This window comes from Hirundo rustica, chromosome 4, assembly GCF_015227805.2.
Source record: "Hirundo rustica isolate bHirRus1 chromosome 4, bHirRus1.pri.v3, whole genome shotgun sequence".
NCBI lineage: Eukaryota > Metazoa > Chordata > Aves > Passeriformes > Hirundinidae > Hirundo > Hirundo rustica.
Window position 1 is genome coordinate 3,366,204 of NC_053453.1, and position 22,114 is coordinate 3,388,317.

Below are 22,114 nucleotides of genomic sequence, written 5' to 3' on the forward strand. Positions count from 1 at the left end.
TATATGGCCATTTTATATGGATTAGGGGTTAAATCTGGCCTCTCCAACAGTCATTTAGAGGCAACTGCTGTTGTGTGTTTGATCCCAAGGAAAAAACTGGGTGCAAAGTGATGAGTTACTGCATCAATGAGGACAGACAGAGATAAAATATTCCGCTACTAAACCCAAGAAAAGCCTTGCTGTCAGTCCAGAGTTAGGAGTACATTTGTCAGAAGGGTTCCTTACTCACAAAAACCCTCAAAATAACTTCACAAAACAACTCAGCCAAAGCCCTACAACCAGTCGGCTTTGAGAATCCTCTTTCACGCTCCATCCCTGCATCCCTGAGATGAGCCCCACTAAATCCACACTCTCAGCAAATGTGTGCACTCACAGTGGTGTGACAGCCCTTCTGCTGGTTGGGATGGACTGGGTTTATTTGCTTGTGCAGAAACACATGCTGCGATGACATTTGAGGCAGGAATTGCACTTCCTGGCCTGGGTGGGTGGCAGCTCTGCAATGAAATATCCCAGTGTAGTAACAGAGGAGGAATCTGTGCTTGGCTTAGAGCTGTTCTTCAGGGTTTAAGCTGTCTGCTGTACTCTTCCCGGATCTTCCAAATGCCTCATACTTGACAGAATCATAGAATGGTTTGGGTTGGAAAAGGTCTTAAAGATCATTCACCATGGTCAGGGACACTTTCCAATGGACCGGGCTGCTCCTGTACACTGCACTGATCCCCCACTGCTTCATCAGCCATAACTTTACCAGCAAAGCCCTTCAGTAACACGTGCCAGACCTGAACACAGCTGAATCTGTACCTTAAACCTTCATCCTTCTGCAGGAGGGAGGCCTGTACGAGCTCCCCAGCCCCGCACACCCCTCTCACCATAGATTTATCTTATACCCACCCCCCTACCAGTACATTTTTCTCTGTGGGTGTTTTTTTTTTTTGTTTTTTTTTTGTTGTTTTTTTCTTTTTTTTGTTCTTTTTTTTTTTTTTGTTTTTTTTTTTTTGTTTTTTTTTTTTTTTTTTTTTTTTTTTGTTTGTTTTGTTTTTTTTTTTTTTGTTTTTTTTCCCACTCAGGTGTTTTACTGCTTGAGATTGCAGTCCTGATGAGTCTGAAGTCTAGCCCTCCTCCTCAGGCCAGGAGGCCACTTCAGCAGGAACAGAAGAGACTGCAGGCACCTTTTCAAACCAGTTTTGAACATCATTTTCCTGCCTTTCTAAATGATGACACCCACGGGCATCAAGGTTGTGAGAAGTGCTTTTTTGTTGCCATAGAAAATTCTGGCAAACATGTCTGATAATGAATCACTTTCTTTCAACTAAAAAATAAGGATATTTTCTGAAGCAAAGCAATGGGTTTTGCTGTAGGGGCTGAAATGGTTTGGTAGAGCTGACCAATCAAAATGACTCATCCATAAGGTTCCCACATATCCTCATTCTTTCTGCCAACCAGATTTATCCACAGATCTGCATCCTCCCTGACCTCTCTTGCTGTTGGTTGGAGACCAACACCTTTCTGCACCACAGGAAGATGTCATGCTGCACTTTGGAAGCCCCAGGAAACATCTGAATGGAAATGCATGGATCATCTTTAACTAAATTCCTACAAGACATGATAACAGTGATCAGAATCAAAACATCTTTGTTGTGGATCAAAACACTTCCCATTAAAGAACTTAAAAAAACCCTGACCATCTTCTGTATTTTGGAAAGGAAAACGCCTTCATTTGTCTTGTCCTCTAAAGCCATCTGAGCCTGTAAACCCTGATGCTCCCAACTTAGATCCTGCCACTGTGACACCTTACCAGGGAGCAAGGTGAGTGTGCCCAGGGAGAGCTGGAATCTTGCCACACACAAGGCTGCAACACCTCCTCCTTCCTTCCATCTCCTTCTTTCACCTCTTCTACTTCCATATGTACCATTATCTTTGCTAAGTTTGTTTTCACTCATACACATTGTAGATAAGAACGTACGTAGAATTCATTTATTTTTACAGATTCGTGTGTGGTCCCAATCACACCTCCTGTCAGGGCAGTTTTAATTATGGAAACACTCCTCCCACTGACATCTTTGCTGATAAGTATCATGTGATAAGTACAAAAGTTTTTTAATGTCACTTTTGGATTTCTTTAAGTATCACGGAAGTTGTTCTAACTTTATCCTCTTGATGTCACATCAAATATTTTCCTTTAGCTGTCCATGGTCTGGTAACCTTGGATGAAAACTGATCTTTTTCATCACTGTGGGTGCCCTGTCTTTGTCAGGAGATGATATTTTGGTAAATGAATGCAGATTTCTCATTAAAAACCCCTGGAAATGTCTGAGGCCAGGTAGGACAGGGCTTGAAACAACCTGGTCTAGTGGGAGGTGTCCCTGTCCATGGCAGGGGGTGGAACTGGATGATTTTTAAGGTCCATTCTGACCCAAACCATTCTGTGATCTATACTTCTTAGAGAATCAGGCTGAATATGATACGTGGATGAGCCCAAGATTCATCACCTCCCTGTCCTCACTTGCTTATCAACCGGAAACTTTTTTGTCTTTTGTTGAGGCATTTCCTATGCAAATGTTCTGACTATTTTGTATTTCCTGCAGATAAGAGGGACAATCAGGAAAAGAGGATACTCTGCTTCCCAACAAATGCCAAGCAAACTGAATGCCGTAACAATTGAGGCAGTTCATTACTGAGAAGCAAACCAGCCCCAAATGGGTCAAATGTGAGTTGGAAATGACCATTTAGAAAAGAAACAAAACAGAAAGATGTCATGTTGAGCTTATCCCCTGTACATCTCAAGGGTCATTACTGCTCAGACAAAAATCAAGAAATTCACTTGAGAGATAATTGAGCCCTACATCCTCATTACACGTGGCACTGTGGTGACAGGGATGGGGCACAGTTTTAGTGAAAGCTGCACCAGTTCCTTTTCACCTCACCCTGGGTACATCCTTTAAAACTGTTCACTTAGTCCACTCAGCATTTCTGCCCCAAAGGAGCAAACACAGCACGTGTTCTTACACATAGGTGGAAACAAAAACATCCCCCAAAAGGGATGTCACCACTCTGCCCCAGAAAACTGCTCTGAAGTAATGGGCTTACTAAAAGGCAAACCAGAGGAATTATCCATTGCTAAGATGGCTGGGTGTGATATGAAAAGTAATCTGGGTCCTTTCCTCTCTCACCACCACCGTTAATAAACGTTATCTCTGAGGCTGGATGCGATCTGGCTGGTGGTGAGAGATGAAAAATCTCCAACAAGCCAAATAAAGAACAATATTAACACAAAGAAGCAACAATGCAGATAAATCACAAAATCGACAAACAAGCCATGTTACAATAAAAACACAGCGCAGTTGGCTTCAGAGAAGGGTTTGCAGTTTGGGCTGCCTTTGCCAATGTTTTCCTCCCAACCAGGAGCTGGATGCAAGGCAAGGAGGCAAACAGAGAACAACAGCACGGGATGGAAACAAACTGTCAGTGAGTGTTTGCAGGCTGCTTCCCATGTCAATCACCATCAGGATCCAAGGAATGTTTCTGTGTGAGAACAGGCACATGAGCAACCCTGGGAGGGAACCGTGCAAAGCCCCTGGTACCTGGGACTACAGGCTCAAGGCTCTGATAATCCTTTCCATGGTTTCACACGTACAGGTTTTGGATGTTCATACTCCCGTGTTGACTTTCTCTTCCTTTTCTATTTCAAGAGTTGCTTTCTCGAAGCTTAGCAAAGAACAACACTCTGTTTACACAAATCCTGGCTTCAGCAAAACGGGAAGCAACAGCAGAACTTGCAGCCAAGTGTTTTAACTTGGATCCACAAACATATGCATTAAAGAAGCCAAGAGCAGAACAGGCCTCCTGGCAGAGCCCTGGAAGGTGCTTCATACTTCACCTCCCTCCCAGGCTGCTGCAGAGCTCTCTGCAATAAACCTCAGACAATAAGAGAAGAAACCAAAAAGTTGCTATCAGAAGTTATATTCACCATATCGCTTCTTTCAGAACAAAGTGGAAGGATAAACAGAGACTAACCTGGAAAAGATCCCAAGGGAAAAAAAAAACAAAAAACAAAACAACCAAACAACAACAACAACAACTTTGCATCCTACTAAGCTGCTTCTCTTGTTCCCTCCATCCCTCCTTCTTTTTCTCTCCCTCTTTCCTTTGAGCTTTCCACCTCTGATGGGATACTCAGCCACATGCTGCTTCTGTGAGAAGCTCTGAGAGTCAACCAAGTGACTTTCTTTGAAAGGAAACACACTTGAGGTGGGGAAAAAAAAAAAAAAAAAAAAGCTAAGTTAGCTCCACCCTGGCAGTGTAATAACCCTCACAGCTCTCCTCAGGGTGGAAAAAAAAATGAAAAGTTTTCCCCAGTGTAGCAGAATGAGTACAAAACCAGCCTGGGCACAGGGGGCTGCTGAGCTGCAGGGCAGAGGTTCAGGAGGGAGATTTGAATCTTCAGCAGGGCCTTAAAAAACAAATCATAAAACACTTGTAAAAGTGAGGGGAAAGTCTAACTAAACTCTGACTGCTCCAGTGCAAGTGTGGCATCATCTTAAGGCAGGGAGTCTTTCCAGGCCAAAACCTCAGCACAGGCTGAGCATCACTTGCTTGATTCACCTCATGTCCACACAGAGCTCGGCTAAAGAGTCATGTGAGGAAAACGAGGGGTCCAGCAGGGCTCAGGGAGCCTTGGCAAGTAAAGGCAGATACCAAAGTCTCACGTCCAGCTGAGACAGCAAAAAAGAGACAGAGGAGACAACACGGATTGATTCAACTCTGATGTCACGAGTTCAGGCAAGGGCAGCTCCATGGTGAACTCCAGGAAAGCAACATCTTAGGAGGTTGTCTGATACTTCCAGCTGAATGCAGTCCTGCTCCACCACAACCAGGTGGGACAGGAACCTCCTTGGAGCAGGTGCTCCTCGCTGGTCCCTCAACTCTGCTCCTAAAGCTCATTACCCAGAAACTCTCAATGCCTGAACAAGGATGTGAAGTCCTTTCTTCAATTAAAAAGAAGGATGAAAAGAGAAGCACAACCCCCCCCCCCCCCAATGCCTGCAGGGCCTCAAGGACTTGGCTGTTCAAGAATACAAAAGTTTGAACGTTGCCCTTTTCACTGCAAATAGTTCTGCTGCTCCCCCCGCTTTTTTTTTTAATAACAAGTTCAGTGAAACTTTTATCTCTTCCTGCCCTAGTAACCCTACTAAATAATCTGCTGTTAGCATGACTCAATTGAGCGGCTCTCAACTGCTGAAGTAGGTGGTTTTGTTGGGTTTGGGGGTTTTTTTGTTTTGTTTTGTTTTTCTTTTTGGTGGGTGTTTTTTTTGGGGGGGGGGGTGTTGTGGTTTTTTTTTTTTTTTTGTTTTTTGGTTTTTTTTTTTTTTTTTTTTTTTTTTTTTTTTTTGCTACTGTTCTTTCATGGGTGTGAATAAAAAAAAGAAAAAAAAAAAAGTTTGTAAAAAGCTTTCCCCCTCTGAAAAGTATCACACTCCTGGAGATTAAAGTACAGCCGAGAAGTTGGCAATTAGAAAGGATCCGATTTCAGCCAAGAGTTTAACTCTATTCGCGTTCAACGTGCACACAGGGAACTCAGCCGGGCTGGGGCTTGAGTCCCTTCCTCCGAAAGGAAACGCAGCTCAAACACCGCGGAGAGGAGGAGGGATGGAGGCCGCTCACTCCTCTCTGACAGCCCCAATCTGCCCTCAAACGTGTCGCAGCTCCTGTTTTCTAGAACATTACGAACTCGACCCCAAAGTGATGTACCCAGCCGCTGAGATACAACATCGCATCTAAAACTACATTTCCCGTCCGGCTGTCTTATCACACACTGCTGTAACCATGGAACCTATAAATCAACACTGAGCCCGGCAGGAGAAAGGGGTTCCCCTCTATATTTTCCCCACTTTGTTCACTCTGTTAACTAAAACTGTTTGTAGTCGGTTTTCGTTGTGTTTCTCACTTTTCCCTTTTCTCTGCTATATAAAGACACACGGGAGAAAACAACGCTCTTTTTAAAAGGCAGGAAAACGTGATGGCGAAACCACAAACACTCGCTAAAGACATCAGGTGTAGAAGCTGTGAGCAATTTAGACTCGTATTTAAGGGGAACAAAAGCTAAAACAATAAAAAACCCACAACTCTCCGGACAAAGCTGTCACCTTTAAAACCCCGTGACAGCAGAACCGATGGCTCAGCGCCCAGCGGCACTGAAATGCCGACAGCACCAAGCGGTCCCTCAACTTTCCTGGTGCTGCTGCACAGCTTCTCCCTCCGGAGGTCCCACCCGCCCTCGGCACATCGCCCTGCAGCGGGACACACTGCCCGGCCCTGCCGGTGCATCCCCCGGCATCTCTGCGCATCCCCCCGCATCCCGCTCCGCTCCGCCGGCGGTACCTGCTGCCCGTGCAGCGCGGCTCGGTTCGGATCAGCCCCGCTCGGCTCGGTCCGGTTCGGCTCAGTTCAGTTCGGCTTAGCTTGAACCCGCTCCCACCCGGCACAGCCCGGCTCTGTTCAGCCTGGCTCTGCTAAGCTCCGCCCGGCACAGCCCGGCTCCGCACAGCCCAGCCCGACTCTGCTGAGCTCCGCCCGGCACGGCACAGCCCAGCCCAGCCCGGCTCAGCGCTCCCACCGCCCCCGCAGGGAAGCAGCACACTCCGGGCCGTCCGCAGCCACCACCCCGGCTGCTCTCGCCGCCTCTTCTTCCTCCTCGTACCCTCGACCTCGGCACCACCCCCCTCCCCGTCCCCGGGTGTCCACTCGTGTTTGCCCCCACGCATCCCGGTGCTGGGAGCTGAGCATCCTGTCTGTCCTGCACAGGATGCTGCTGCCTTAGGGCCGGCGCACGGCGTCCCTGCTGCCGAAGGGAAACAGTGCCTGTAGTGAAATTCTCTCCCAGAATAATGAAAAAAGAGCAACATGATTGAATTTTTTTTTTTTTTTTCCCCCCCCCAGGCCATCAAGCGTTGCTGTCGTGGCTGGCAGCAGGGGTTGCTGAGGGGTGCAGGGGGAATGTCTGCAGAGAAGGTCTTTCCTCATTTGTCTCTCCCATTATGTTTTGTTCTTGGACATGGGTGTTAGAAACCTCAGACCGAGTTGTTGTGTGGAAGAAGAATGAGTGGTACCTGTTTGGTGCTCCCCTTTCAGGGGCTGAGGGTGTCAAAAGTGAGTTTTGCGCAGGGTATTCCCTAGGAGACCTTCTCAGGAATCATGGTTTCGTCCTGTGCTGTCAGAAAAGGCGTGAATGCTGGTGGTCATGGAGGGGTGGAGCTGGAGCAGGAAACTGGGCCACGGACATGGGAGAGGAGCCACAAGAAGGAAAGGAAACCCCAGAAATGTGGTGGCAAGGGATTCTTGAGAAGACAGGGGGAAATTCCCCTATCCTCCAAGGCCACACCTGCTCTGTGAGCCTTGTGGGCTTTGCTGACAGACAAATCAATGTGATCACAGCTATAGCAAGGAGACCTAAAGATGTCCTTCAGCTCCCTGGTGTACCCGTGGAAAATACAAGGCCACGTTCAGCCACCTTCTGTGGCTCCAAAGGCTCCAGTGAAGAATCTCAAATAGTGTTTCTCTAAAGGGCAATGTACAGAACAGGAAACCTGCCAGTTCCCTGGAAGATGTTTTGTTTGAGATCACCCACATGAGGTGTCTAGAAATTTCAGGGCCTGTAAGTGTTCACTTTGAGCAGGCTGGGATGGCCCTTTGAATATTATTGTGATTATTTTGTCCTTGATGCTGATCTCTAAAATGTAGAAATCTTTATAATAAAGAAAGGGGAGACAAGGCAAAGGGAGAGGCTGCTGGGATTTTGGATATTGAGGGGAAATGAATTGCATTCAAAGAGTGATTCTTTCCTCCTTGCTGGGACAATTAGAGCTGACTGTAATACCTATTCCTGTCACTGGCAGGAGAGAAAAAGACATTTCATTAGGCAGATGATTTTGCATTTTAATTGCTCACACCCCGTTAACTTACACATCCATCCTTCCTGTCTGAGTCCCCTACACCAGGCTGTTGATACCAAAAGCATACAGAATAGGTTCTTTCACCCCAGCTGAGGGTGAGCTGTAGAAAATTAAAACTCCATGTATTCCCATCCCAAGCTTAAGTTCTCAGCTCTACTGGTTGCTAATGCTGAAATTTGCAGAGGAACCTGATGTTTAGAGGAGATACCCAACTGCACTTGGGCTGGGCGCAAGCTTTGGGCGTTGTACTGGCACGTCCCCAGCTGGGATGCAGCCCCATGGTCTGTCCCTCATTCCCTGACCCCATTCACTCACACAGATCAGATCCCATCGCTGGAAGTGTTGAAGACCAGGCTGGATGGGGCTTTGAGTATCCAGGTCTAGTGGAAGGTGTCTCTGACCACTGCAGGGAGTTGGAACGAGATGATTTTTAAGGTCCTTTCCAACCCAAACCACTCTAGGACTCTGTGATTCTGTGATCTGGGAGACAAAGTATGACGCAGCAGGTGGTTACATGAGGATCACTTGGCCTATGGGAACTTGGCAGGTGAGCAGATGTCTAGGGTCAGGATTACTGTCCATGTATCACACACAAAACAGTGCACCAGGCCACTTACCTCCGGTCTGGCGGATGAAGGTTTGAGCCTGCAACCTCCCCCAGTGAAACGTCTGTGCAACAATGTGATCTCAGATCAGGGAAAACTGTCGGCAAGACAAGCCAAGGATTCCAATTCCTGCTGCAAGGGAAAATAAATCAACACAAGCCCTTTCTGAAGGTGTATTCACCCATCTTGCCACTCCAGACCTCTGGTGACAGTTCCACACCAGCCTGTGCCAAAGTTGTCCTTCACTGCCCCTCGTGTGTAACCTAAACCTTCCTTGCTGGGCTCGAAGCCCCTTTCTTGTTATGGGATCACAGAACCACAGGATAGTTTGGATTGAGAGGTATCATTAAAGGCTGTCCAGTCCACACCCCCTGCAATGAGCAGGGAATCTTCAACTCCATCCTGTCCACCAAGGATACAGAAAACAGATTTTCCAATTTTTTCCACTTCTTTCCACTTTTTTTTTTTTTTTCTTCATAGCAGCTTTTTTTTTTTTTTGGTTTTTTTTTTTTTAAATCATATTTAAAAGCTCTGTGGTCTGGGAGGCAGCTGCCATATTAATTACCCAAACTCAGGATAATTACCTAGCTGACACAGAGCTTCCACTGAAACACACAACGACTGCTGTGCATTGTTATTGTCATTTAATTTGACTTGTTCAACTAATCAGGCGTAGCCTTCTACAACAGATGAGGCCACCCCTGTGGGTGGAGGTATCTGGAAACCAAAAGCCCTTAAAGCTGCATCTTTCTGGTGGAAAATATCACCACAAGCCATCGTGTTTTCTTTCCTGTATTTGAAAACCACCCACATTTTCAGTAAGAAAAAAAAAGTAAAAAAAATCCAAAACTGATTGAGTGTTTCGCCTGGGCAGTGGGCCTTTCTGAAGAGTTTCATTCTTAAAATATTTGGTCTCTGTTGTTTGTTTTTTTTAAGGGTAGTTGTTTCTAATTTATTGTTAATTTAGAGGAGGAGATGGGGGAAATAACAAGGGAACATATTTAATAAATGATGTGAAGACGGATATAATATTCCTCTTGGTCTGTGCTTTGAATTCATTGAAAAGAATGAATTAATGTGTTTGAAAAATAAAGAATAAAATACAGCAGCTCAAGTTATTTTCAGAGGGGTTTTTGTTTGTTTGTTTGTTTGTTTGTTTTCTTTTCACCCTCAAAGGTTTCTATTTCTTCCACAACTGTGGAAGAAATATATTTCTTTTCTATTACAGAAAAATAATTTCTATTTCTTCCACAAGTGTGCACTGCATGCTACCGTGAGGTTTATTTTACATTTCAGTCTCTTCTAGCAGTGATTAAAAAAACAAATAAACAAACAAACAAACAAACAAAAATTTTAAAAAAGGCTTAGAAAGGAGCAGAGAGGTCCCTTCATCCCTTTTGCCATACAGTGGGTCCAGCACTTCCCAAAACCCCTGTTCCCATGAGATGTCTGCCCAGCTGGAGGTTACACAATTCCAGCTTGAGAGTTCCCTGGCCTGCCCAGAAGAGGACAGGAAATGCAGTGAGCAAATAAAACCGCTTGCAAAATGCTGTGTGACGATGCCCATCTGCCAGGCTTCACCAGGAAATGTTGAGTAAATCTTTCTACAGGGTCCAACGTGACTTTAATTCCTTGAAACTCCTTGACTGGAGATATGTGTTGTCCCTTTCAGGCTATAAAGAGAAATAAATCAACTGTGGTGCTGGTCCTATCGCTGGTGGTGTTAAAACATCCTTCAGGTTTTTAGTCTCATGCCAAGGATCAACTGAACATACGGTGCTAAATGTGCTCCCAGGCCATAAAGTTTGCTCATCTGTGATTCTGTAAAGTTTCAAAGGTTTTTATCTGTCATTTTGGGCTCAATACTCTGGTTTGTCAGCAGCACTCAAAATAATCAATGAAAGCAGGTGTATAAGATGCATTTTAGGACAGAGATTGAGAGAAGCTAATCTTGCCTCTGCCTACCTTCCCCTGCTGGTTTCCACACTCTGCCTCACTCCTGCCTGTCTCCTGCCTCCCCACTCCAGGCTATGGCTTCCTCACTTTGCTGACTCAACACATCATCTCACCGTGCTCTCAGCCAGAGATGCTCAACAGCCTGGGTGTAAGACAACAAGCAAAGCAAAACTGAAAAAGGAAAAGAAAAAAAAAATAATAATACAGAATAAAACAAACAAACAAAAAGGGGAGTACTTGTGAGAGGCATCATTTTCACAGGAAATGACCACGTGAAGGGCTGGGTGATCAGAGTGATGGGCGAAAGAAGTGGAGGGGTGGCAGTGGGTGAAAACCTCCACAATTCCTAAAGCTTCTTGGTGTATGAGCATAAACTCCAGGTGACACTGCGGGAGAGGTGAGCTGCTTTGAAACTGCTGGAAAACTGCCAAGTCATTTGTGATTGAAAGCTCCTCTCCTGTCCTGGAGAACCGTCTCCCATTGCTTGTGTGAAAACAATATTCCCCCTCTGACTTCTGCAGAGACACCACCCCTAATAATTCTCCCTGAAATGGGGATCATGGAAAGCCACTCCAAGCTTGGAGCAGACATTGCTCTTGACCATGCTTGGAGACGAAGCACCTGGTCTGAGGGCTGCAGGACCACTTCTGTCTCTTTTGGTGGCATTAACTAATAACACAGGGAAATCTGAAGCAAAATCAACAGACAAAAATCAGCTTAGGAATCACAGAGTCACAGAATGTCTGAGCTTGGAAGGAACCTCTGGAAGTCACCTTGTCCAGTCTCTTTGCTCAGGTAGGGCCACAGAGACTTGAGACTTGACTGCCCACGACTGTGTCCAGGCAGCTTCTGAATGTCTCCAAGGATGGATAGTCCATCTGAATGACATTTTTGTTGTGTATCTGTACATCCCCTGTCTTGCCAATTAAAAGACCTTTTAGTTTCATTTGTAATCAGTAGAAGGCATTGCCCAGGGAGGTCACAAAGGTTAAGAGATCAGCGAGATTTACAGCATGCTTACATTTATCTTTGTTATCCTTTTTACCCCTCTAGAGGGTACTCTAAAGGCAAGCTGTCTGAAAGACTGTTTGTGTTTTGTTCCTTTTGTTTGTGGGTGGTTTTTTTGTTGTTGTTGTTTTTTGGTTTTTTTTTAATTTTTAGTTTTAGTTTTGGATTTGGGTGCTGAATTTTGTTCCTTTCTCCTGACAACTCACACCATGGAGTCCTCCCATGACTGAGTTCTGTGCCAAGATTGAATCTGCAGCATAACTGAAATCTGAAATTAACATCATGGCTGGAGGATGCTGCTGCTGCTTACAGAGGTGGGACAGAGGCTCTTGGAGTCACCTTCTTCAAACTAAAATATGGTAAGTGCTCTTGCATCTCACTGTAGTGACTGTACACTGACAGCAGGTTTGAAAACTCTTCCCAGGAATCCAAAATAGGGTTTTTTTTGTTGTTGTTTAATCTGTACATTAAAATGTACAATTTCAGCAGACACACAGTTGAAATAGTTTGCCAGAAGGAGCAATAAGGCACCAGAACAAGGGGACACAGTCTCAAGCTACGTCAGGGAAGGTACAGGTTAGATATTAGGAAAAAATTTTTCACTGAAAGAATAATAAAGCACTGGAATTGTCTTCCCAGGGAGGTGGTGGAGTCACCATCTCTGGATGTGTTTAAAAAAAGACTGGATATGGCACTTAGTGCTATAGTCTAGTTGAGGTGTTAAGGCATAGGTTGGACTTGATGATCTTAGAGGTCTCTTCCAACCTCATTATTCTGTGATTCTGTGAAATTTGGATCTTAGATGCCTGTCCATCTCATATGATGGTGCGGAGGTGGCGGGGTTTGCCTGATAACTTTGATTCTGGGCTGTACATTGTAGTAAATCAAAGCTGTTTATCACTCATAATTGGGAAGTGTTGAGTGTCCAGTACAGAAATCCCTTGTGCTGGGTCCTAAAAGGGACCAACTTCTAACAGCAAATAACCTGGATGAGGAAAGCCAGAGAGAACAAGATGTTTAAGGCAGGACCAAAGGTTTTCATGTGCACTCTATTAGTATCTCCTAGTTTTTAATGCATTTATCCTTACTGATCTTGAAAATAATCAGCCTTCCCTCTTTTATAGACAAGGGATCAAAGCCTCAGGACACAGAAGGGCGATGTCTGGATCTTGGGTAATCAGGCACCCATCTCCACCTTTTAAGTCCCAGGACATTTTATTTCCAGGTGTGTTTTGCACTTGGACACATCTGTAAGGCATGTGGTGAGAACTGACAGGTCAGACCTGACAGGAGAAAGGTGGAGGCTTGTCCCACTGGAGACTCTTTCCTGAGGTGTGGCATAAGTTAATGAATTCCAGAATGGTTTGGGTTGAAGAGGACCTTAAAGGTCTTTCCAACCCCTCTTCCAGGGACAGGGACACCTTCCACTATCCCAGGTTGCTCCAAGCCCTATCCAATCTGGCCTTAAACACTTTCAGAAATGGGGCAGCCACAGCTTCTGGGATACCTGTGCCAGGGCCTCGCCACCCTCTGCTTAAAGAATGAGGGAAACTGCTGCAGATGGTGAAGATTTAGGAAAAGGAAGAGCTGATTTAGCAAGGGAAAAGCCTGAGGAGATGTAGCAGGAGCTGGTAGACGTGCATGCAGCACTGATGAAGATGTAAGCACCAAACCCTTCACCAAAATGACATCAGGTGCTCATTAGAGGCCTTCACACTCTCAGTAGTGCTTTTTCCAAGAAAGGCTTTGAGACAAGTCATCAGTAGTTTAGGAAATGGATCTGTGAAACTGAGGCAGAGTTTGGAAGCTGCTAACCCTGACTCAACCCATTCTGCCTGCCCCAACCCGACACAGAGTGCTGAGCAGCCCCTTGCTCTACTCCCATCCCGCTACCCCTCTGTGTGCTGGGGCCGTGCTGGCACCTTCTTGGGGCTGCAAAGTGAGCTTTGATCTGCCTCCTCTGCTTGCTTTACCCCTCAGCTGGGAACAGCCACCCAAACTCCTGCCTCTTCTGTGAGTTTTATCTCTCCTCTGTAACCCACCATGGGCAGCTGAGACGCAGAGATGAACTGGGGTTTGTTTTATTTCTCTGAATTCTCTCTTTTTTTCTCTCATGCGCTCACTTGTTAATTCTTCTGAAGTGCCCTGTTCACAAGAAACAAAGACACTACCAGACAGAGTTGTTTCCCAGTGAAATTTTACTAATATTGAGTTGTTCAGCTGGGTACTGTGGTCTGCACGCTCCTTCTAAGTTTCCCAGAAATCGTCCCTCTCTGCTGCAGAGTTAACGTAAGTCAGGGTGAGCGGAGGCTGCTGATGGTAACATTTCAGACCTGACCTCTGCGTGGTGAATATTTTGAGTGAGGAGAGGGCCTGCTGGCTTGCTTTCTCTTAGTGGTTAAGGTGAAAGGTCAAAACGTTTTCTCGGTGCTACGAAAATGCCTGTGCGTTGAAATGAAATGTGAGTGCATTTACCATCAGGGCTGGCTGGTGGAAACCTACCAGGGTCTGGTTAAGGGAACCATTGTCACATCATTGCCACACATTTTAATTGATTCTGCGACTCTGCATTAATTGATTCTGTGCTGACAAGGTGGTGATTGGTCATAGGTTGGACTCGAACTCAGGAGTCTTTTTACATCCTAATTGGTTCTATGATTCTGTGATCCTTTCTATTATGGCCGTAAAATTCTCCAAATGATGACTTGCCACAGTAACCTCAGTTCCCTGAAGACACTGAGTGTCCAGGATACTTTTTCCATTGAGGATCTCAGCTTTGGGACGCAGAAAGAGACAAAATGGACTCGATTTTCGGCAGCATGGAAAAGAGCAAAATAAGAAGGTGTCAAATGTGTCACCTTCCTTCTGAAAACCAAGTGCCCTCAGACCAGCTCTGGCAGCCAGGAGAGCTGGCCCTCAGAGGTAGATGCTCCAGAGCTCTCAGCTAGGCTCAGGAGGAGACGCTTGGGGCACTGTCCTGAGTAATTCCAGCTTTAGGAAGGTACCTGAAGCTAAAGTAAGCAATGATCCTCTCTGTCACTGTCCACAGTCAAGTGATTATAACCCACCTAGGTGCCCAAGTGTCTGCAGCTTTGCTAGCTGGAGTAGGAATGGGATTACAGCAAAGGTAAAAATAAATGGGAGATCTCCAGGCATTTCATGGCTGTGGTGCTCACTGTTCACTATAGTTTTCCTACAAATGGCTGAAGGCTGCTCCATCAACCCCTTTGAAACATAGCTTGGTGTGACACTCATGTCTGATGTGGGCAAGGGGTATTGCAGTGTGGACAGAAGAACTGCCCTCAGAAACCTCCATGCTCCTGTTAGGAGACTGACAGAGAAAAAAAAAAGGGAAGGAAATTAAGGACAGATTACTGCTGTAGGTGACCTTCAGTACCCTGTCTAAGCCATGGGAAGAGCAGAGGGCTGTGAGGGAGGCGCAGGAAGAGCTCCTGTACGGGAGGTGAGGGTTTGGGGCAGCACACAGCGGGGACACTGCCATGGGCAGGTGTGAACACAGAGGAGGTCACCTCACTCGGGGCGGTTTTGGGAATGCCGATGCTGCTGCTTCAGCACAGTGCGGGAAAACCTGAGCTCAGCTGAAACGAGCTCTTGTAGCTGCTTGGGGAACTTCTCTGTGGCAGTGCAGATGTGGTGGAAGGGCTGGTTGATCACTGATGTCTGTCTGTGCATTGGATCACAATTTTTGTATAGTGTCCTTGTCACTTCAGCAATGAAAATGCAATTTTGAGATAATCCAACAACTGGCTGAAAGTACTCTGGACTCCTGGCATGAAAAAACATTCTGGGCTGCTTCTCTAAAGGTTGGACTTGTTGGTCTTGGAGGTGTTTTCCAGCCTTAATGATTCTCTGCCTCTCAGTGCTCTTGTTGTATGTTGGTAACAAATGAAAGCCGTGGAATTGCTGCATCATCTCTTTCTGAAGAGGGTCAGGACCTGAAGGGTGAAAATATCCCAGAGCATCCTTCCTGTAGGGTATCTCCTAGCTGTGCTCTAGGGGCCTCACACACTTACCCCAAACATACAGTCCTGAAGCTTTCATTTATTATTAAAAGTAGGTCATCACGGTGTCAGCTCAGGCTGTTTGGACATTTTGCTTTCCAGACAATGACAAATACAGCTGCGTATGAATCATTTTCTACCTCCAGCTTTGTCTGGTTCTTAGAGAGAGCTCTCAGAGAGGATTAGGTGGCTGGAAGCCTGGTTGGCAGTGCCTGCTAATGAGAGGAGAAACAAAAGATGGAGAGGAAAAACAAGACTACAATCTGTTTCTTGCTTTCTGATCTCAAGTGGTTGATCCTATGATTTCTTTCAGGATACATAAGGAAAAGCTCAAACATGCCCTGAAATTAAATTACTGTATTATAGAGGGTCTCCCACACAGGAGTTGAGTGCAGCACTCCAGTTGTACCTGAAATCTATTTTGAAGGCTCAAGTGGGACTTTGGTGATAAGAAGGCTTTGTGTTTTATCTTCCGGTACAGCCTTGCAGATTTGGGACTTAATCTGGGTATTGTGTGAGGCATCAAGGTGCTGTAGTACTAAATATAACAACTGAAACCAGCAATTCTTTACATTGGTGCCTCTGCTTTGCACTCAAATGCTCTTATAATTTGTGAGCACTCTTCTGTGCACGGTAGCATTTGTCAAAAGTCCTTTTCCAGGTGAGGGAATGCTGGGCTCCCAATTAAGTTAAGAGACTTAATTCTCTTCAAGTCCCTGAGTGTATAAGGCTGCAGAACCAGGGGAACAGGGCAATAGTGCACCGACAAAAATGATTTTGAAAGGTCACCGCACATAACTGAGAAAGTCAGGTCTTACCCACCAAGCCTAGGAAAGGCAGGGGATTGTTTAATATTCATTGTGGGCTTTCCCTAAAAGTCAGTGAATGTTTAAAAATGTCACTGCACAAACTCCTAATTCGTGTTACTTCTTATGCCCTTGCACGTTCAGTAATGGGGAATCAGCTCTGTGTTGCAATTGGAAGGTCATGAGGAGCACGGGGCCTTGACTTTTTGTAATGTCACTACACTTAGCACTGGGCATGAAGACTATGCATCTCTTTCTGTAATTTCCTTCCAGTGGTGTGCCTTCCTTCCCCCAGTTCTTTTGGTTTGGATCTTTGAGCTCTTTGGGGAAGCAATTTTCACTTCTACAGGTCTGGACACATCCTAGTATGAGGGTTTTTGACAGAAGTGCTGGTGAAATATGAATGCTAAATAATAACTGTGATGCTGAGGCAGTATATATTCCCTTTAGGAATTATGTGCTTTCCCTCTGAAATTCATGTAGAATTCCACTTCCATGAAGAGCTGCCAGTCAGATTCAGATCCATCTTGTCAAGAAGGTGAAGTCAAAGAGACAGCTCCTTGTAAATCAGGAAAAAATTCATTGACTTGGGGGGGTTTGTGCTCATTTAAACCACAGCAGGAACATTTTCAATTGTTTTGGAAGTCTGGATCAAGAGGAATATTTGCATGAGTTTAGTTCAGTGTCAGTGGAAGGGTTTGGGTTTTTTTTGAATCTGGGGACAGAAGGAATGTACTGGAACAAAAAGTTACATGGATTGGTTTGTATTTGAGGTTTGCTGGGAGGATAAGTTAAGAGCTTAATTTAAGAGTAAGATCTTAATTTAAGAGTTAAGGCCAAGAGCTTAATTTAAGAGTAAAACCCCATGTTTTTTAAGAGCCAGAAAACTGAATGTTGAAACCATTGTGCATTAACCTAGAGGCATACAAATAACAAACCCCAAGTTATTTATGCATGCAAATCCATATTCATACATAGGGTCACTTAGGTTGGAGAAACACTTTTTAGATCATTGAGTCCAGCTGTAAATCTAACACTGCCAAGTCATATCCATATGCACTCTGCAAAAATGTTTAGATACAGGGGTGTAGCAGAGGCATATTCTACACAGGGTATCGGAAGATCCTGCAAATACATACCCAGACACCCCAGGGTGTGACCACAGGTGTCTGCATCTAAAACCAAGGAGAGGCCCTGGGCACCTGCAGCAGCAGGGCAAGCAGGAGGTGACAACAAGCTGGAGATATAAAGAGATGCCCAGATGAGAGAAGAGAATTTCAGGAACAGAACAGTCTTGTGTCCCATCTGCCTGTGTGAGTATTTTTCCATATGTTTATTTGTATTCCCCACCATTCTCACTATTAATTTTGCAAATGTTCTCAATGCATTTGCCCAGATATTGGAAGCCAGGGGGGACGTGCTGTGCTGTGCCAGTGACATAGAGGCAGGGAAGCTGTTATTCCAGGCTGTTATTGCTGTGCAGACATTTCCCCCTCTCTAATGTGAAAGAATTGTGGAAGTGGATGGACCAACTCCTCCATGCTTGAACCTTTAGTCCTTGCTCTAGTGCCTCAGCACAGTGTCTGAGTCAGCTCCAGTCCCTCAGCTGAGGAGACTGATGGACACAAGGGAAAATGAGAGAAAAAATGCAGAGGTGGGCACAGCCATGTGCTGCTAGAGGTGATGTAGGAGACATTTTAGAAGGTGAGAGTCTGCTTTTGAGGAGATAATCTAAAAGATGTGGAGCAGGAGGTGGAGAGGACCAACAACTGTAGCTCTGTTCCAGGCTGGAGTTGCACGGCTGTTTCCTTTCCACTTGAATAGAGTTGATGTAATTTTGCTTTTGCTGTTCCTGCTGAGGTCTGTGGGGCTGTGGAGGAGGTGGCTGCTCCTGTCTAACCATCACAAGTGTCCCCAAACATAGAATGGTTTGGGAATGTAAGGGACCTTTAACACCATTCTGCTCCAACCCTCTGCCATGGGCAGGGACACCTTCCACTATTCCAGGTTGCTCAAAGCCCCATCCATCCTGGCCTTGGACACTTCCAGGAATCCAAGCTTCTCTGGGCAACCTGTGCCAGGGCCTCACCTCCCTCACAGGAAAGAATTTCCTCCTAATATCTGATGTAAATATCTCCTTTTCCAGTTTGAAGCCAGTGTCCCTCGACCTTTCACTACAAAGCCTTGTAATAAGTCCCTCTCCAGTTCACTTTCACATTGTTCTCCAGGTTCCTTGCAGCAGAGGTGGCACTACCTCATCTCTCCAGCTGACTGAAGAGAGGGCTGTCACCTCCACCTTGGAGGAGTTGTGCCACTGACGTACACTGCCACAGCCTGGATGTGAGCTTCCTCCTCCAGCCTGAACCCCGAGGAATCACTCTGATTGCTCAGGTTTGTCTGCCTGCTTTTCATTAGGCTGCCGTACTAAGCCCACCACCAAGAGCTTTTAGCCCTTGCTCAAATCAAATGTGCCCAGTTTGTCCCCTCTGGGCAGGGCCTGGTTTTCCCTTTGAGTGGTATCTGCAGTGCGAGGGGAGAAAGGGGAACTGATCACTTGTGATGGGGCACTGGGCACTATAATAAGCAGAAGATGATGACACATGCGAGGCTGAAGGGAAGGCAGGAAGTGCTTGTTTGGAGATGAGTAGGTTTGATTCTAATTCATGTGACCTGTGATCACGCTGGCCTGAGGGCAGGCAGTGGCATTCTGAGGCAGTGAGCACACTAAAAACCACAGCAGAACAGCAAGGGATGACCAGGGTATCTCCATCCAACCTGCCAGAGGTGCACTCATGTGCCAATCAATCTTCCAAACCGTTTCAGTGATGAAACTGCAGACCACAGGAAAGCCAAAGGGATCATTTTCATATGTGTGCGTGTATCTGTGACTTTCACTTTGAATCCTTCTGCTCTCAATTTGGCAGAAAGAGAAGAACTGAGGAGCCTCTGCTCAACCCAGCAGGGCAGATTAAGTGAAAATTCAAGGTCATCAACTGCAAAATAAAGGGATTTAATGTCTGCCTCCTGGTGGAGAGTGTGCAAGCCATTACATCAGTATTTTTGGAGTGACGGCCAACAACATAATCACACAATCACAGAATGCTATGGGTTTGAAGGGGCCTTAAAGATCATCTAGTTCCAACTTTCTATTTAGAACAGGGACACCTTCCACTAGAGCAGGTGGCTCAGGACCCCATCCAACTGACCAGCACCTAGGACACACTTGATTCTGGTAGGTGCTTCAGAGTCTATAATAATTCAGGCAACATCTTTGACATTAGTCAGAAGTAGTTACCATGCAGGGAGTTTCAGTTTCACTGATGACTTTATCTGAATAGTAATCTGAACCCTCTGTACATCTTCGGGACACAAAAGTGCCTTACCACCTAATCATGTTTTTCTCAGATTTTTTTTTTTTTTTTTTTTTTTTCATTGACAGGCTGTTGGTTTATTGCTTCCTAGGGTAGAGGAAGAGGGATTTGGGTTTGCCCATTGCTGTCGTGGATTTGAGGGTCAACATTGTTGTCAGGTCAACGTTGTCACTGCGACATGAGACTAGTCCCCAGCTCCAAAGGGGAATCTCCAAAGGGGAAAAGAGCTTTTTTACAGTCTGCATCACTAACTGGAAAACTGGCAGCTGCTAGAGCTGGACCTGCAAACCCACAAGTTTCCTGGGAGTAGACTGGATCTAGAAATAATGCTGGGATTACAGCAGTAGTAGCCTGGCTTTGGTCACTCCCAGGAGAAGATCATCCCCAAATTCTTTCTGGTGTACATAGCATTATCATATGAACAGTGCAGGAATTCCCTATTACAGGTGAAGTTAGGTTCCAGTATGGAGTGACATCCCAGAAGGTGCATAGGTGAAGCTCAAGGATTCAGATTTCATCACTGATGGAAAATTATTTGGAAAATTTTATCAAATCCTTGCTGTAAAATCCTTGGACTCCCACCCCTGGAAACATGGAGCAAATGAACTGTCTCTCCTCTGAGCATGGAAAAGCCAACATTTCCAATGGCAATTTGTCACTGGAGTTTGTGGGCAGTTTCTTTGTTTTTATTCACCCAGATGGAAAAGTAAAAGGAAAAAAAACCAAACCAAACAAACAAACAACAAAAAAAACAAACTCACACAACTCCCCCCCAAACCAAACCAACCAAACAAAAAACAACAAAAAACCAAAACAACAACAAAAAAACAAACAAGTCAAAACAAAACAAAAAAACAAACAAACAAAAAACCCAACAGAATAAAGCTATTGATTTTTAAAGTAATCCCTTCTGTCAATACAAGCCGAGCAGGTTTTGACTTCAAACAATTTACAGAGGTTTGTACACCTCATTTCAAGTATCATGCCATGATCCTGCCTCCACGCTGCAAGTTATTTAATTAGACACATTAATCCACTAAGTGATGGCAAAATGTTTAGTAATGATGTCTAACCAGGGCATTTCAAGGGAATTTTGTTGTTTAATTAGGAGATAATTGACGATAGTGCAGAGAGTACCTGGTTATAAAAGGCTCCTGCATGTCAATTGGGCTTGTGCTGCGCTCAATACAATGGCTGTTAAATGGCCTGTTCATATTAATTGCCATTATTATGGTACATAGATTTAAAAGTGGCCATTATTCACCAAATAAAATAAAATAAAATTAGCATTTTAAAAAATAGCTGGCTAACTAGATGTAGGGGTAATGAAATGCACCTGGAAGGAGTGGAAAGGTGGTGGATTAAACAGCTGGCATGGAATTAGCCACAGTGATGACACTGATTGAGGAGTCAGCTCCATGAGGGACCTTGGACGTGGAACTGTTGAGGCTTCACCTTTGTGCTGTTGTGAATGTAGTGCTGATTTAAGAACCTGAATACTCGTGTGGATGTGAGCTGTGGAATCCAGGTCAGTCCTTGGTGCTGGTCTCCTCGGCTGTGTCACAGCTGAGATGGTGGTGCCTGTCAAAGCCAAGGTCATCTTTTAGTCATTTCCACCATGGAAATTATTTTGGGTGAACAAAGCCCACCCAAACTCAGTGCCTGCCCTATTGAGGGAAGATCAGCTGTTGATCCCTCAAGTCTGGAGATCTGGGGAAGGAAGGAGCATCCTGGTGTGCAGAGCCACGGCACTGGACTCTCAATGGGAAAAATACTTGTCACAGGCTTTGCTGAGAACAAGGAACTCAAGAGATTCCATCTTTTCCTGCCACAGTTCCGTTTCTTGGCTTCACTTCCACTCTATGTCCTGGCAGAGCTCAGACACTGTTTGCTGCTGCCATGCAAAATTTGCAAAGTCAAAATATATGGGAGTTGAACTGGTGCTGTGGGCCTGGCATCAAAGAACACACAGGAAAAGCTAGTCTTTGTAGCAATAAATCAAATCATCATCAGGGCATTTTTGTAACTTGAAATAATTCTACATTTTCACTAAAGACAAAAGTTTGTCAGTCCTGCTTTGCCTGGCTAGACTCAAATGAGTGGTATTTTTCTCCTCTAGATTTAGTAATCTTTCTGTAGGTAAGGCTGCTGGAGCTTCATGGTTGTCACTGAAGACCCAGTCAATAGTCAGTGGAATTTAAAGTGCAATTTAATTGACTGAATGTGGACATTTACTTCAGAATGGGATAAACTGCATCATGAACAGCATTGATTGTCTGCCTTCTTGACACGTGCAATCAAGCTTATCCTCCTACCGTACAATCTATTGCACCACCTCATTCCCTTTACCACTAGAAGGACAATTTATCATTAACATGCAATCCAAATCCATCATGA

General features: G+C 45.2%; 1 protein-coding gene across 1 annotated transcript in view; it reads right to left on the reverse strand.

Annotated features, from left to right (window-relative positions):
* PRKCQ (protein kinase C theta) overlaps positions 1-6,522 on the reverse strand; it is a 55,544-nt gene extending 49,022 nt beyond the window's left edge. Inside the window, exon 1 of the mRNA XM_040062933.2 lies at positions 6,379-6,522. The gene's annotated coding sequence lies outside the window, so the exon portion shown is untranslated. The remainder of the gene's footprint in view (positions 1-6,378) is intronic.
* Positions 6,523-22,114: the final 15,592 nt, after the last annotated feature.